The 14,215-nt window shown below is 32.6% G+C and overlaps 1 long non-coding RNA gene across 1 annotated transcript in view; it reads right to left on the bottom strand.

Annotated features, from left to right (window-relative positions):
- The window catches only part of LOC144315688 (uncharacterized), a 44,796-nt gene extending 31,449 nt beyond the window's left edge, over positions 1–13,347 (bottom strand). The window contains exon 1 of the long non-coding RNA XR_013381463.1: positions 13,273–13,347. This is a non-coding gene — a long non-coding RNA (uncharacterized LOC144315688). The remainder of the gene's footprint in view (positions 1–13,272) is intronic.
- Positions 13,348–14,215: the final 868 nt, after the last annotated feature.

The raw sequence follows: 14,215 nt of genomic DNA, 5'->3' as shown, positions 1-14,215 counted from the left end.
TAGTTAACCATTCAGCCAATAGAACAGAGACTTCAGAGAACATATACAACATGCAAACATTCTAGAATACATTCAGAAGAGTCACTAAACAAACTATAGTAAGCACAAACAACAAACCTTAAGAGAATCTAATTTCCGAAATTTCCACTTTATATTAATCAAAGTGTCCATATTTTAAAACAAAAAATTAATGTCATATTCATTCCATTTTTGTTTCTTTAACAAAAATATGACCATATACAGGAAACAGATTAAGTCAGTATAAATGGTGCCTGAGAAATTCAGACTTACTGAGAATCTCTGAATCTAAATTTTTAATGACTCTCCTAGATGATTCTAGGTCATTCGAAAATGATGGCAATTTGGTTTCTTTCTTTATATCCTTATAACTTTTACCTATTTTTCTTGTTATGTTTCATTGGCTAAGACATTGCATGTTGAATATGATCAATAATAATAATGGTAGGCATCCTTTAGTATTTCTCATTTTAAAGAAAATGCTTTAAATGGTCTATATTTAGGAGTAAAATTTTCTGTTTTGTTCTGATAGATAACTTTTAGAAGTTTGAGGAAGATTCTTTATATTTCTAATGACAGGTATTTTTCCTTTTTTTTTTTTTTGACAGGTATTTTTCATATGAAATCCAAGCAGTTTACCTAGTGGCTAAAAATATCCATTAATAACAGATTTCAAGAATATGCACACTTAACAGTAAGACCCAGTAAATCAACATGTTATATATGTGAACTAAAAGTCCTGTAGGAAAACATTCTTTGTGCTATCAATATTAAAACAAATGATTTTAATATTTATTAATTGCTAATGGATTTTCACACATTATAATAAAAGCTTTTGGCTCATTGTCTTACAAATTTCATAGTAACACTATGAGATAGCTAAAATAAGTCTATTTTAGAGATGGAACCTGTACCAAAGAGTAGTTAATTAACTTTTCCGAATTGCTAAGGATCCTCTCAGTAGAGTGAGGATTTATATTCAGACCCAGTGATAGTAGTGCTAATCTGCTTAACAATTGTGCAATTGCATTATGCAATTAAGCAATATATGTCTTTGGAATGAAGAGTTTATTTACGTTTCATGTACAATCTCAGAAACAGTTTATAGAAGCAAATAAATACCTCATATTGAGATGATAATCTTTTCTAATAAATGCCTTCATCTCAGATACGTAGAAAACAAACAAGATTCTATAATTCCTCTCAATTTCATAAGCTATAATAAAAACATTCTTTTGACTCTACTTCACTAAAGGCTTGCACCTCTGTTTCTTTATTACTCTTGAGAGCAAAACTCCTTGGAAAAATTTTTCTATCTTACTTTCTCCAAGTCCTCTTTCCAATTATTTCTTCTTCTTTTTTTTTCTTTTTTCCCATTCAAGTTCTCATTCCCCACCTGGCAGTGGGTCATGATGGCAATGTCATTTCATGGTCACCAGTTATACCACATTGCTAAATTCAGGGTCAGTTCTTAATCTTCACTTAACTATAATGTGACCATGATTTCCTTCTTTTCACTTTCTTTACTTGGATTTCAGAATTCCACATTCATTTTGTGTTTTTGTTTGTTTATGTTTGTATTTACCTCATTTAGTCACTTCTTAATTTTTCTTACTCATTCCTCCACTGCTCCAGATTTCTTAAAGCAGAATGCTGCTCCAGGGCTCAGTTCTTGTTGCTTTACATTTTCTATCCTCATATTCTATGCTTGGTCTTATAGCCTCCTGGCTTTAAATACTATGTAAATACTTCAAAATGTATCAAAAATAGCTCTGCTTGTTCCTGAATACTATGCCCATATAGTCCATGCCTTGCTCAGACTGGACTAATAGTGATATAGAGAGGTTTTGTAATGTCTACAGAAAGCATATTAAGGAAACAAAAATTGAATCAGCTTTTTATTATGACCATATCCTAACAGTTCTACATTAGGTCATGGTTAAATATTTCTCCACCAAAAACCTTTTATTGATCTAAGTTCTAAACAATAGTCTATACATTTGATAGATGCTCCTGTTATCCTGCTCATGGTGTACTACAGTATATAGCCAATTACTTATTAGACATTTCCATTTAGATATTTATTGATATTAAACACAATATGCCTAAAATTTAGCTCTTTCATCCAAAATTTTATTTCCTCTCAATTTTTCCATTTCAACTGAAAGATAACCGAGGATGGACAAAAATGTCAATCATCCAGGACTTTTTCTTCTTTTCTCTCTTCCCATAACCCAAACTGAATCAAGTAGGAAATTTGTGATTCCTTGAATAGGATGTGTATTCTTTGTGTTTTGGTTTTATTTTCCCCCCTGATATATTTTAAGCTCAGCAATTTTGAAAAATAAATCAATAAAAATTTTATGAAAAGTTATTGTTATTTTTTTAAAAATCTCCCAATGGTTAGCAATCATGCCATCATTTTTTGAGAAACCTAAGGTTTGTGGAGCTACTATTTTATTCTTTGAAAAATCATTTATAAAAACTACCTGATTTTTTATTAAAATTTTTCTAAGTGATGGCTTCCACATATTGTCTTGTTTCCCTCACTGCTATCTCTACCATTTCTTTCTAATAGTACCTCAAGTGGAAAAGTATTCATTTTCATTCATTAATTAGATAATATTAATGAATGAAAATTAATTAATATTAATGAATGAAAAGTAATTAATAACAAATATTTCCAAAATAGGAAGCCAAGAGACAAAGGCTGAGATGAATAGAGACATTATAAAAAGTTGCAGCCACTCTTAAAAATTGAATGGGAGCGAGAGCATGTGATTTGGGCCTTCAGAACAGTTTAATCAGTTGAGAATAAGCCATTAAAGTAGAGGTAATGGCAGAGGGTCCTCATGAAGGTGACATATTTGTTGGCACACAGAAGAGAGTAGTATATATTACAGTTTTACTGGTATCAATAAGAAGCATGGGGGGGAGTGGGAGAAAATACTTGATAGATATATTATATCTATCTTAGATTTATAGTCTTACTATCACCAGTGAAGTTTATTTTTCTTTCTTTTTTAATTTCTTGATCTATAGATTAGAAGGAAGCAGCTTGACATTATTTTGGGGTAGAATCTAGGAACTAAAATAAAGGCTTATGATAAAGAAATGAAGTCAAGCACACTGTCCACATGAAAATAAAATGTACTCATTCTCATGACTATAGTGCTGGTATTACATATTTATACAATGCTGATACTGTGCATGATCTCCAGATTTCCAGCCTGGAACTTTTTCATGAAATAAAGATCTTTATTTTTAATTATTTGTTGTGTTGTCATACAGGCACTTCAATTTTTATAAATCCAAAAGTTAATTTGCAGTTTTCCTCTTCAAGCCTATTTTTTTTCCAGCTGTATCCCTAGTGTTGTGAGATATTCCTAGTCTTGTGAGATACTGAGTTAGTTAAACAGAAATCTGGGACTCATTGCAGATTCCTTTTCCCTTGAGGTCAGGATATAATCAAGCGATTATAAAGGCCTAGAGGTTTCATCTCATGTCTTTGTAATATGTTCCCTTCTCTTCATCTGCCTATAACTGTTCTTTCTAAACTCTCCCTTGGATTGGTAGGAGATATGCTGGCTTCCCTTTTTACCTATCTCCTATCCATATTACTAATATCAGAGCTCTATTATAAAACATAATGTTGTGATATCCCAACTTAAATTCCTGTGCTGGTTTCCCATTGCTTCCAGGAAGGATGTCAAACTCCTTTGTGTGACCTTCTAGTTCATCCATAGTAGTAATAATGATAACATCCAATGTATAATAATGATGATGCTATTGATAGTAATTATACTGGCTGCTAATTGAATGTTTAATCAGTTTGTAAACAAGCATTTTTCTAAGCATTCTACATAGGATAATTCCTTTTATTCTTTCCCTCTAGTCTTTAATAGTTAATATCATTATCATCAGTTGTTGTGGATGGGGAAAGTGAGGCACAGAACACTGACAGCATGCCCAATATCACAAAGCAATAAAGTGGCAGAACTGAAATACAAATCCAGGTAGTGGATTTCTCCCTGTTATGTCCTCCAGAACTTTTCCTCAAATCACACGCCCCCAATGACATTCACACTTAGCTCCAACAATACCATACTGTTCTGGTAACAGTTTTAAAGCATTATGCTGTATGGTGTAGTAGTTTTTCTTTCTTACTGGCCTATTTTTGCTAGACTGTGAGCCCCTTGAGGGCAGAGGTTATGTTTTACATTCCTTTCTATCCTCTAAGCTCAGCGAATACCTAACATTATGGATGCTTGAAATTTTTGTGTTGATGTATAGTCAGTTCTGCTATATCACTTGTTTTGAAACAGATTTATTCCATCACAATGGATAAATCAGAGAACAATTTTAAGCATAAATTTCATGCTTGCTTATGTGCAATATTGTCCTTGCAAAATGCCAGGTGAGCACAGACAACTGAAACCTAAAAGAAGCAAGTGGCATGATGCATAAAATACAGACATTTCATACATTGACCAGGTATCTGAATTCTGTGTGTTATGTCTCATACACATCTGGTGTTACAGCCTATTTAAAAATATATATATATATTTTATTTATTTATCATGAAAGACACCGAGAGAGAGGCAGAGACATAGACAGAGGGAGAAGCAGGATCCCTGTGGGGAACCTGATGTGAGACTCGATCCCAGGACCCAGGGATCATGATCTCAGCCAAAGGCAGACACTCAACTGCTGAGCTACCCACATCCCCCCGGTGTTACAACTTCTATCTTATTTCAGATAATTATCCTTCTACTACTTTATAATAACTCATAAGCTACAACCCTTTCAGTGTCCATGTCTATAAATAACTCTAATTTTTCTCAAGACAAAGTATTTATTGTACTATTTATGTATTTCCTAAATATTTAAGATGTGCTAAACTGTTTTACCATTTTTATTAGGTTGCTTTTTCTTTTTTAATGTGTTACTGTTAATGTTTTTAAGTGTTGTATTCTAGCCCTATTTTCCCCATAAACTGTTGTGGTTTTTATTTTGTCTACTTTTCAAATTTTTTATTAATTTTTAAATTTTTAAAAATTTACATTTCTGTATAAATAATATATGGTGTTATATTAGTTTTAGGTGTACAGTGTAGTGATTCAATAATTCTATACATTATACAGTGTTCATCATAAGTGTACTCTTAATCCCCTTCAGTTATTTCAGCCATCCCTCACCTATCTCCCCTATGATAACCATCAATTTGTTCTCTATACTTATGAGTCTTTTTTTTGTCTTTTATCTTTATTTGTTTTGTTTCTTAAATTCCACATATGAGGGATCCCTGGGTGGCGCAGCGGTTTGGCGCCTGCCTTTGGCCCAGGGCGCGATCCTGGACACCCGGGATCGAATCCCACATCGGGCTTCCGGTGCATGGAGCCTGCTTCTCCCTCTGCCTGTGTCTCTGCCTCTCTCTCTTTCTCTCTCTGTGACTATCATAAATAAATAAACATTTAAAAAAAAAAATTCCACATATGAGTGAAATCATATGGTATTTGTCTCTGACAGATTTATTTCATTTAGCATTATTCTTTATAGATCCATCCATGTTGTTGCAAATGGGAAGATCTTGTTCTTTTTATGGCTTAATAATGTTCCATGTATATGAATGCCACCTCTTCTTGAAATTGGTAAGGGTAGACATCTTTTTACTGTTCCTACTTGCTTCCTTCTGCTGGTTTGGGTTTTTTTTTCTTTTTCTTCTTTTCCAAGCTCCCTTATGTTTACATAAGTTAGGTATTTATTTGAGATATTTCTTGCTTCTAGAAGTAGGCCTTTTTGCTATAAATTGCTCTCTTAGAACAGCTTTTGCTGCATCTCCAAAATTCTGGACTATTGTGTTTCATATTTATTTGTCTCCATGTGATTTTTTATTTTCTCTTTAATTTTTTGTTGACCCATTCATTGTTTAGTAGCATGTTTTTTAACCTCCATATATCCCATGTAACCTCCAGATGTTTTCTTATGACCGGTTTCTAGTCATAGTGTTGTGACTGGATTGGAAAAGATGCATGGTATAACTTCAGTCATTTTGAATTTGTTGAGATTTGTTCTATGCCCTAATATGTGGTCTATTCTGGAGAATGTTCCATGTGTACTTGAAAAGAATGTGTATTTACTGTTTTAGGATGGAACGTTCTGAATGTATTTGTTATATCCATCTAGTGCAACTATTTCCTGGTCGATTTTCTGCTTGGATTATCTATCCATTGATGTAAGTGAGGTGTTAAAATCCTCAAATATTACTGCATTACTATCAATTACTTCCTTTATATTTGCTTTATGTATTTGGGTACTCCCATCTTGGGTGCGTAGTGCTTACAATTGTTATATATCTCTTCTTGGATTGTTCCCTTTATAATTCTATGATGTCATTCCTTGTCTCCTATTACAGACTTTGTAAACAAAGGCTATTGTGTCTGATATAAGGATTGCTACCTTGGCTTTCTTTTCACATACATTTGCATGATAAATACTTTTCCATTCCTTCACTTTATTTTGTGGGTGTCTCTGATATAAATGAGTCTTGTTAGCAGCATAACAATGAGTCTTAATTTTTATCCATTTCGAAACCCTGTGTCTTTTGATTGGAGCATTTAGTCCATTTATAGTCAAAGTAATTATTGATAGGTGTACTTACTGCCATTTTATTCCTTGTTTTATGGTTGTTTTGTAGTTCTTTTTTGTTGTTGTTCATTTCTTCTTTTGATCTCCTGTGGTTTGTTGACTTATTTTATTGATATACTTGGATTCCTTTCTCTTTATTTTTTGCTTATCTATTACCAGTTTTTGATTTGTGTTACCATTAGGTTTGTAAATGACATCTTATGCATATAGCAGACTCTATTAAGTTGAGAGTTGCTTAAATTTGAACCCATCCTTTACTCCTCCCCCCTTTTTTAAAGATTTTATTTATTTATTAATGAGAGACACAAAGAAGCAGACACAGGCAGAGGGAGAAGCAGGCTCCCTGCAGTGAGCCTAATGTGGGATTCAATCCTGGAACCCCAGGATCATGCCCTGAACAGAAGATAGACGCTCAACCACAGAGCCACCCAGGCGTCTCTGGAGATAGAGCTTTTAAAGAGGTGGTTAAATTAAAATGAGACCATTAGGACAAGTTCAAATCTGATCTGATTAATGTCCTTTTTTAAAAGAATAAGTTTAGATAGAGATAGCAGGGATGTAAGTTCACAGAGAATGACCACGTGAAAACAGAAAGATAAGGATGCCATCTGTAAACCAAGTCGAGAGGCCTCAGAAGAAATCAAACCTGCTGACACCTTGATCTTGGATATCTAGCATCCAGAACTGTGAGAAAATAAATTTCTGTTGTTTAAGTCACCCCATCTGTAATATTTAGTTATGGAGATGCTAGCAAGCTAATACAGTTACCTTGGTTAACTTCTATACATTCTTCAAGACTGAGCTCAAGCATCTGTTTTTTACTTGAACCATTAGCCCACACCTTGGATTGGCATTTCTGTTTCTACTCTATCCTTTGGCCTCATTAGATCTCAGTATATCTTGTATTATAATGCTCATCAAACATTATCATACTGAATATCCCTGGTACAGATACTGAATTTTTTAGACCAATATTGTTTTTTTTATAACTTTGTACCAAAAACTTTAAGTATATATTATGGATTATGAATATATTGCTGCTAAATAACTGCATGTTAAAATATTGGGCATAGAATCAGAATAATTTTTAGATGCATTTAATGAAGGAAACCAAAAGGTAAAATGCTTTATTTGTGATTATAGTATTAGGACAGCACGTATGTGCCACTGTCCATGGTTCAGACTGTCATTTCTGTTTCATTTGAGGGCACAAGAGTCCTGCCCTGTGCATGTTCCCCAGTACTCTACTTAACGACAAATTATTCAAGATGTGTAGTTTGGCTGTCAGAAAGAATGGTAGTACTATTAGAAAGAAAAGAGAAGATACCAGAAAGAAAAAAAAAAAGAAAAGAAAAAAAAGAAAAGAAAAGAGAAAAGAAAGAGAAAGAAAGAAAGAAAGAAAGAAAGAAAGAAAGAAAAGAAAGAAAGAAAGAAAGAAAGAAAGAAAGAAAGAAAGAAAGAAAAAGAATGAAAGAAAGAACGAAAGAAAGAAAGAAAGAAAGAAAGAAAGAAAGAAAGAAAGGGAGGAAAGGAGGAGGAAATCTGGAGAAAAATTATGAGGAAGAGTTTTGTATATGAATCAGTATGGCTCTGAAGGGCAATTATTAGGCATCCACCATCTATTGGAAGGCAGTTTCCATTTATCTATAAGGAAATTAGCTCATGTTGAATGTTAAGAGTAACCTACTGAAATGCTATTGCTTTGGCAAATGCTGCAATTGCAGCAATGAAGGGGAGTACATGATCAGTGCCTAACAATTGAGAGATAAGCAAAATAAAGTGTGTAACTGTAGTATGTATATACAGATAATAAGGACAATAATGATAATATTAACATTTAATATTGAAAAATTACTCTGTGCAAAGTGTTTCATGTCTTAATATTAAAGCATTAAAAATTTTAAGAGTCACGAACTATAAGAGGTTATCATCATTCTATTTTATAACCAAGAAAACCGTGAAGGCTAATTAACGGGATATAAAATCTGCATGTGCTTCTCTTTCTCCCATGTTTACTGCTATTAGAGAACTCTCAAGTCTGTGTTTTACTTCTTGATCTTTCATTAATCCCCAAAGCCCTTTTCTTTTCTATTCTTTCTGTTGTCCCAGTCAGTCCAAACATTGCTTCTTATGATACCACCCTAGCTCGCTGTCATTGTTTTTTCTAAACATTTGGAAGCTTTCTGTATACTTAGTTGCTAACTATCATGCACTGTTTGCCCCTTCTCAGTCAGTTTCTAAATATGTGGTATCAGATATTTTTGCTGCTTTAGAAAAATTTTCCCTTCATACCTTATAGTGAGATTTCACATAAGAACATATTTCTGGATTGGATTCTAGAATAATTTATTATTACTAGCACTTTTTGAGGTAATCTACCACATGCCAGACTCTATGCTATATGATACTCTTTTTTATGTCTTCTTCAAAAACCCTTATTGATTGTTACTGTGGGGTGTGTGTGTGTATGTGTGTGTGTGTAATAGATTGTGATATTTCTTACTATGAGTCATGGTCAAAAAATTTTTTCTTCATTGTGACTTAGTGTAATTGCAAACCTGTGTCACATATTTTATTCAAAAGCAAATGTTTCGGACTTTCTTATCATCATTTTGCCAATTTGATGTCTTGTAGATTGTAATAATTTCTTGAAGCAGAGTTGCTTAAACTATCTTGATGGCACAAACAAAATGTCATTTAGGCTAGGTTCATTTTCTCTCACCTGGTACAGCTCTAAGAGTTCATTGATTTCTGTAATTAAATGAGTTGGAAGTAAATTCCAGGCCTTTGCTGCACATTAGTCATTGTTGCTGTACTGGAATTTTAATATGCTGTTGACTGTGACGTTGTGCCAGAGAAGTGAGGTGTTAAGAATCTTCCTGGTGATCCTAGGCCATGTAGCAATCTGGGGTAGTAATTGCCTCATCCAGGACAAAAAGAGAGGGTGAAATAGCACTAGATTAAAATAAAACAGTGTACTTCAGAAAGTGGTTAACTGAATTAATACAAAATTTATCTTTTTTTTTTCATTTAAATAAATCCAGCTTTGTGGATGCAGTTTTCTTTACCCTTTCTAAGTGAAGTACAGCCATTCAGACTCTCAGTTTGATTTGGATAGTACTTATTATTTAAACTAAGAAAAGTCAATATCATGCATTTTAATTAATTTTCAAAGATTATAAGGTCTATGCTAAGTCAACAAATGCCAAGGTTATTTTCTTTTGATCTTCTTGAGGCAGGCCTAAAAATTACACCATATCCAAATTCACTTAGAGAAACAAAATAGAAACATACCAGATTCTCAGATGTCTAATCAGAGAACACTTATAAAATAATCTAATACAGCTTTGAAAACAAATTCTAACCAATTGTTTTCAGTCAGTGAGAAATTATAAATGTGGAAAATTTGCAGATGTTCTTTGGGAAGAATAGAGTTCAAAATCTAAATACATTTTGGGAAGAACTTGACAGAGAAAAAGAAAATCTGCTTTTATATGCCTGTGGCAGGATACTACATCTCTAAAATTTCTAACTGCTGATAAGAGTGAAAATGGCTTCAAAATTTTGTTCATGCTTTACTAATGGCTATATTATTTAATCTGGGAATTTCAACTTAGAAATATGTTGTAAGAAAATAATATAACTTCAAAAAAGAATGTGTATGAAATAAAAGTTTCTCAAAATTTTCACAGGAGTAAGGAAAATTAAAATCCATGAAGTCATCAGTTATACTGATAACATGCCTATAAAAGAAATGTAATGCAAACATTTAAAATGAAAATATTCTGGGTGCATGGGTGGCACAGTCAATGAAGCATGTGACTCTTAGTTTCAGCTCATGTCATGACCTCAGGTCTGTGAGATTGAGCCTGGTGGTGGGCTCTGAGCTCAGAGCAGAATCTGCTTAAGATTCTCCCTCTCTCTCTCTCTCTCTCTACCTCCCTCCACCCCACCTTTCTCCATCCTCATGCTCACTTTTGCACATGCACACTCTCACTTGAGAGAGAGAGAGAGTTAAAAAGATTAGAATTAAAAAATTAAAAATTAATCTTTAAAAAAGTAAATAAAATAAAATGAAATTATACTGTTACTGATAGGTAAGTATTTTAATAAACCATTTGGAGTACAAAGTTATAAAGTTATACATTTTTATGTAGATAAGCACCATTAAGTAATGTCTTTAGATACATAAATATATATATATACAGAAATATGTTTGTTTTTTATTATATATTTATGTATGTGATCATATATATAAAATTTTTGAAAATTTATATCATAAAATGTTAAGAGTGATTACCTTTAGTAGCAGGACTATAGATGATTTTATTGTTCTTGTCTTCATCTTTTAATTTCTTCAAAATCACCATGTATATCTTGTTTTATTAAAAATAGATTATAGGGCACCTGGGTGGCTTAGTCGGTTAAGAATCAGACTCTTTGTTTTGGCTGGGGTCATGATCTCACAGTTGTGGGATAAAGCCCCATATCTGGCTCTGCACTCAACACAGAGTCTCCTTGAGATTCTTTCTTTTCTTCTGCATACCCCCTCACAATAAATAAATAAATCTTTAAAAAAATACCTTCTAGAAATTCACTTTTTTTTTTTTTAATTTATAATAGTCACAGAGAGAGAGAGAGAGGCAGAGACATAGGCAGAGGGAGAAGCAGGTTCCATGCACCGGGATCCCCACATGGGATTCGATCCCTGGTCTCCAGGATCGCGCCCTGGGCCAAAGGCAGGCGCCAAACCGCTGCACCACCCAGGGATACCGAAATTCACATTTTGATGTCATTTGGTATAAAACTGAAAATACAGTGATTTTTTTTTTTTTTTTACCAAAAAGATGAATAGTAATTTGAACACAATTCATTAAATGCTTATTAAAATGTCATTACAGTATTTTACTAGGAACTCTGGAATATAAAGAGAAACAGAAGGTATTGTGCTTATCTTACATAGTATTAAATTTTCTAAACATAAAACTCCAACACTTGCTCAGTCATTAAAAAGTAGCTGCCTACTACCAAATAATTAAGTGAAACCTCAGTCTGGCATTTAAAACCTGTACAAAACAATATTGAATATGGCTATAATATATGGTTTTTAGTAATGATTCATGTGTACTAAAATAAATTATTATATATAATTTATTAATACTCTGTTTCACTCTGAATGTTGTATGTATATGGTGCTCACCCATGACTGAAGAGGCAATCGACTTGAGAAAACCTAGAGGATAAACTGATACGGAGCTAGGATGAGTAGGAAGGGACTGCCTTTGCTTTTGGCAGTTCATGCTGGAAAGGCAAGACAAATTGGAATTAAACAGAGGGTTTGCGCACCTATCACTCTCTTGGATTGCTTCCAGTAGTTGCTCCTGATATATACATTCTAGGATAAACATATCCATAACTTTCTGGCTTCAATCAGTCGTGTTGAGAAGTAGGTTATCAATATTGTCATTCCTTCCTCACTAATTGCTTTTAAGATCTCAGTATCTTGGTATTCCATAGTTTTATTATGACAGGTATAAATCTCTCATATTTTCCAACTCCTGATGTCATATTATGGATGATTTCTTCTAATATGTCCTGTGAACCCTAACTATTCTTTAAACTGTATCTGACTTACTGCTTAACCACCAAATGAATTTTTCATTTTATAAACTTCATTGACCACTTGTTCACTCAAATCTAGCTGTTTTTATTGTTGGCTGCATTGTTAATATCTTATTTTTTTGTGTGCTTGCCTTCAATTCCTTCTTTCATCATTTTAAGCACAGATAAGTTATTGTCAATATCTGATAATTACATTGTATAGAATGATTAAGGGTCTGATACTGCTATTTATTTAGGAGATAGATCCTCATGTGTGGTAGATTCTTTCCTAGTATTTTTATAATTTGGGATTTTAGGCTTAGAATTTACTGGATATAACCATCCTAGGAGTAATTTTTACATAAATTTACTGGTTTATAAGTAGATATATAAATATTATAAATTTGGCCTCAAACCCATAGGACAGAAAACCGGTAGTGATGAATTCTCAGGGTAGGGATTTTTTTCTTGCTTATTTAGATCTGAAATTGAAACAGGTAATCTTTCTTACAATCTCTTTCTGCATTATTTTTCATATTTATTCATTCTCTTAGTGTTTACAGCTTTAATATGTTCAGCCTTATTCATGAACCACACCAATTCTACCCTTTTCAGTTGAGTGTAAAATCCTTTAAATGCAAGCCTCTTGGTTATTAAATCCTACGACCTCTTTTCCCTCTTCTTTTTCTCCCTCCTCTACTCAATCAGGACAGTAGAAGCAGAGACAAAGTGAATAAATCATAAAATACATATACTGAGTGAAAGAACCTAGATACAAAGAAGAATATACTATAAGATTCCATTTACATAAAACTTTAGAAAATGTAGACTAATCTAAAATAACAGAAAACCAATTTACTTGCTTCAGAATGGAGGAGATGGGGATGGGAGGTTAATAGGGATACTAAATGGAGATGTAGAAACTTTTGGAGAATAAGGTATGTTCATTATCTTAATTGTGGTAATGGATTCATATAAATATAAGGGTAAGATGACTAGGCTTACTCAGTTGAATGAAGAAAAGGAAGAACATGCCCCTTCTTCCTTGATTTGTCTGCTAAAAAACATAATAGAACCAATGACAGATTTGAAATTTTAATCACATTTCAAGATCAGTAGACTTCTGACCCTTGGACAATAGATACATACTTCCAAAAGAACTTAGAATTCCCTCAAGAGGGTATTGGATACAGTCACAAGGTGAGTCTCCTTATCTCTCAATAGATTAGAGAAGTTTTTATTGTTCTTTTACTGTTTACTTTTTTGTATAAATATACATGAAATTTTGTTCGAGTTCTTTATAGACACTTTTGTGCTATCATTACATGTATAATTGTATGCTTACATTGTATAATGTATAATTCTTACTGATAAATTGTGTTTTCTCTATTTTCTATAATGGATATGGAAGGATTTTTATTGGCAAGATTGTTTATATAATGTATATATTATGTACTGTATACAATTACATGTAATATATAATTATGTATAATGTGATATATTGTATATAGACAGTATGTATAAAGCTTATTTAGTATAGTTTATATATATAAATTTAATGCTTAAATACATATTTTGTTATATATCATGTGTACCTCAATACACTATATAAAAAAGAGAAGATATTAACTGTACTTAAAACTTCTTTAATAGAAGCCTAAAAATAAATATGACAAAATATAAACAGTTTTAGCCCAAAACACCAAAAATGTATAATTATGGCCGTTTACCCTCTTAACCATATCTGTTTCTCATTCTCTCTTTCCCTCACCATATAGTTACACATTAAAAAAATATATATGTAGTATGCATTTATGATATATTTGTATGTGTTGCTCATTGCAAAATAATGGAAATCAAAATGGAGTTCTCTAGAAATACAGTAATATAGTAATTTGGTTAAACTAAAGAAAACAATTATGTTATGCTATAAATTAAATATATGTAA

Source organism: Canis aureus, chromosome 6 (assembly GCF_053574225.1).
Source record: "Canis aureus isolate CA01 chromosome 6, VMU_Caureus_v.1.0, whole genome shotgun sequence".
In the NCBI taxonomy this organism is placed as follows: domain Eukaryota; kingdom Metazoa; phylum Chordata; class Mammalia; order Carnivora; family Canidae; genus Canis; species Canis aureus.
This window is presented reverse-complemented; position numbering and strand designations above follow the sequence as displayed.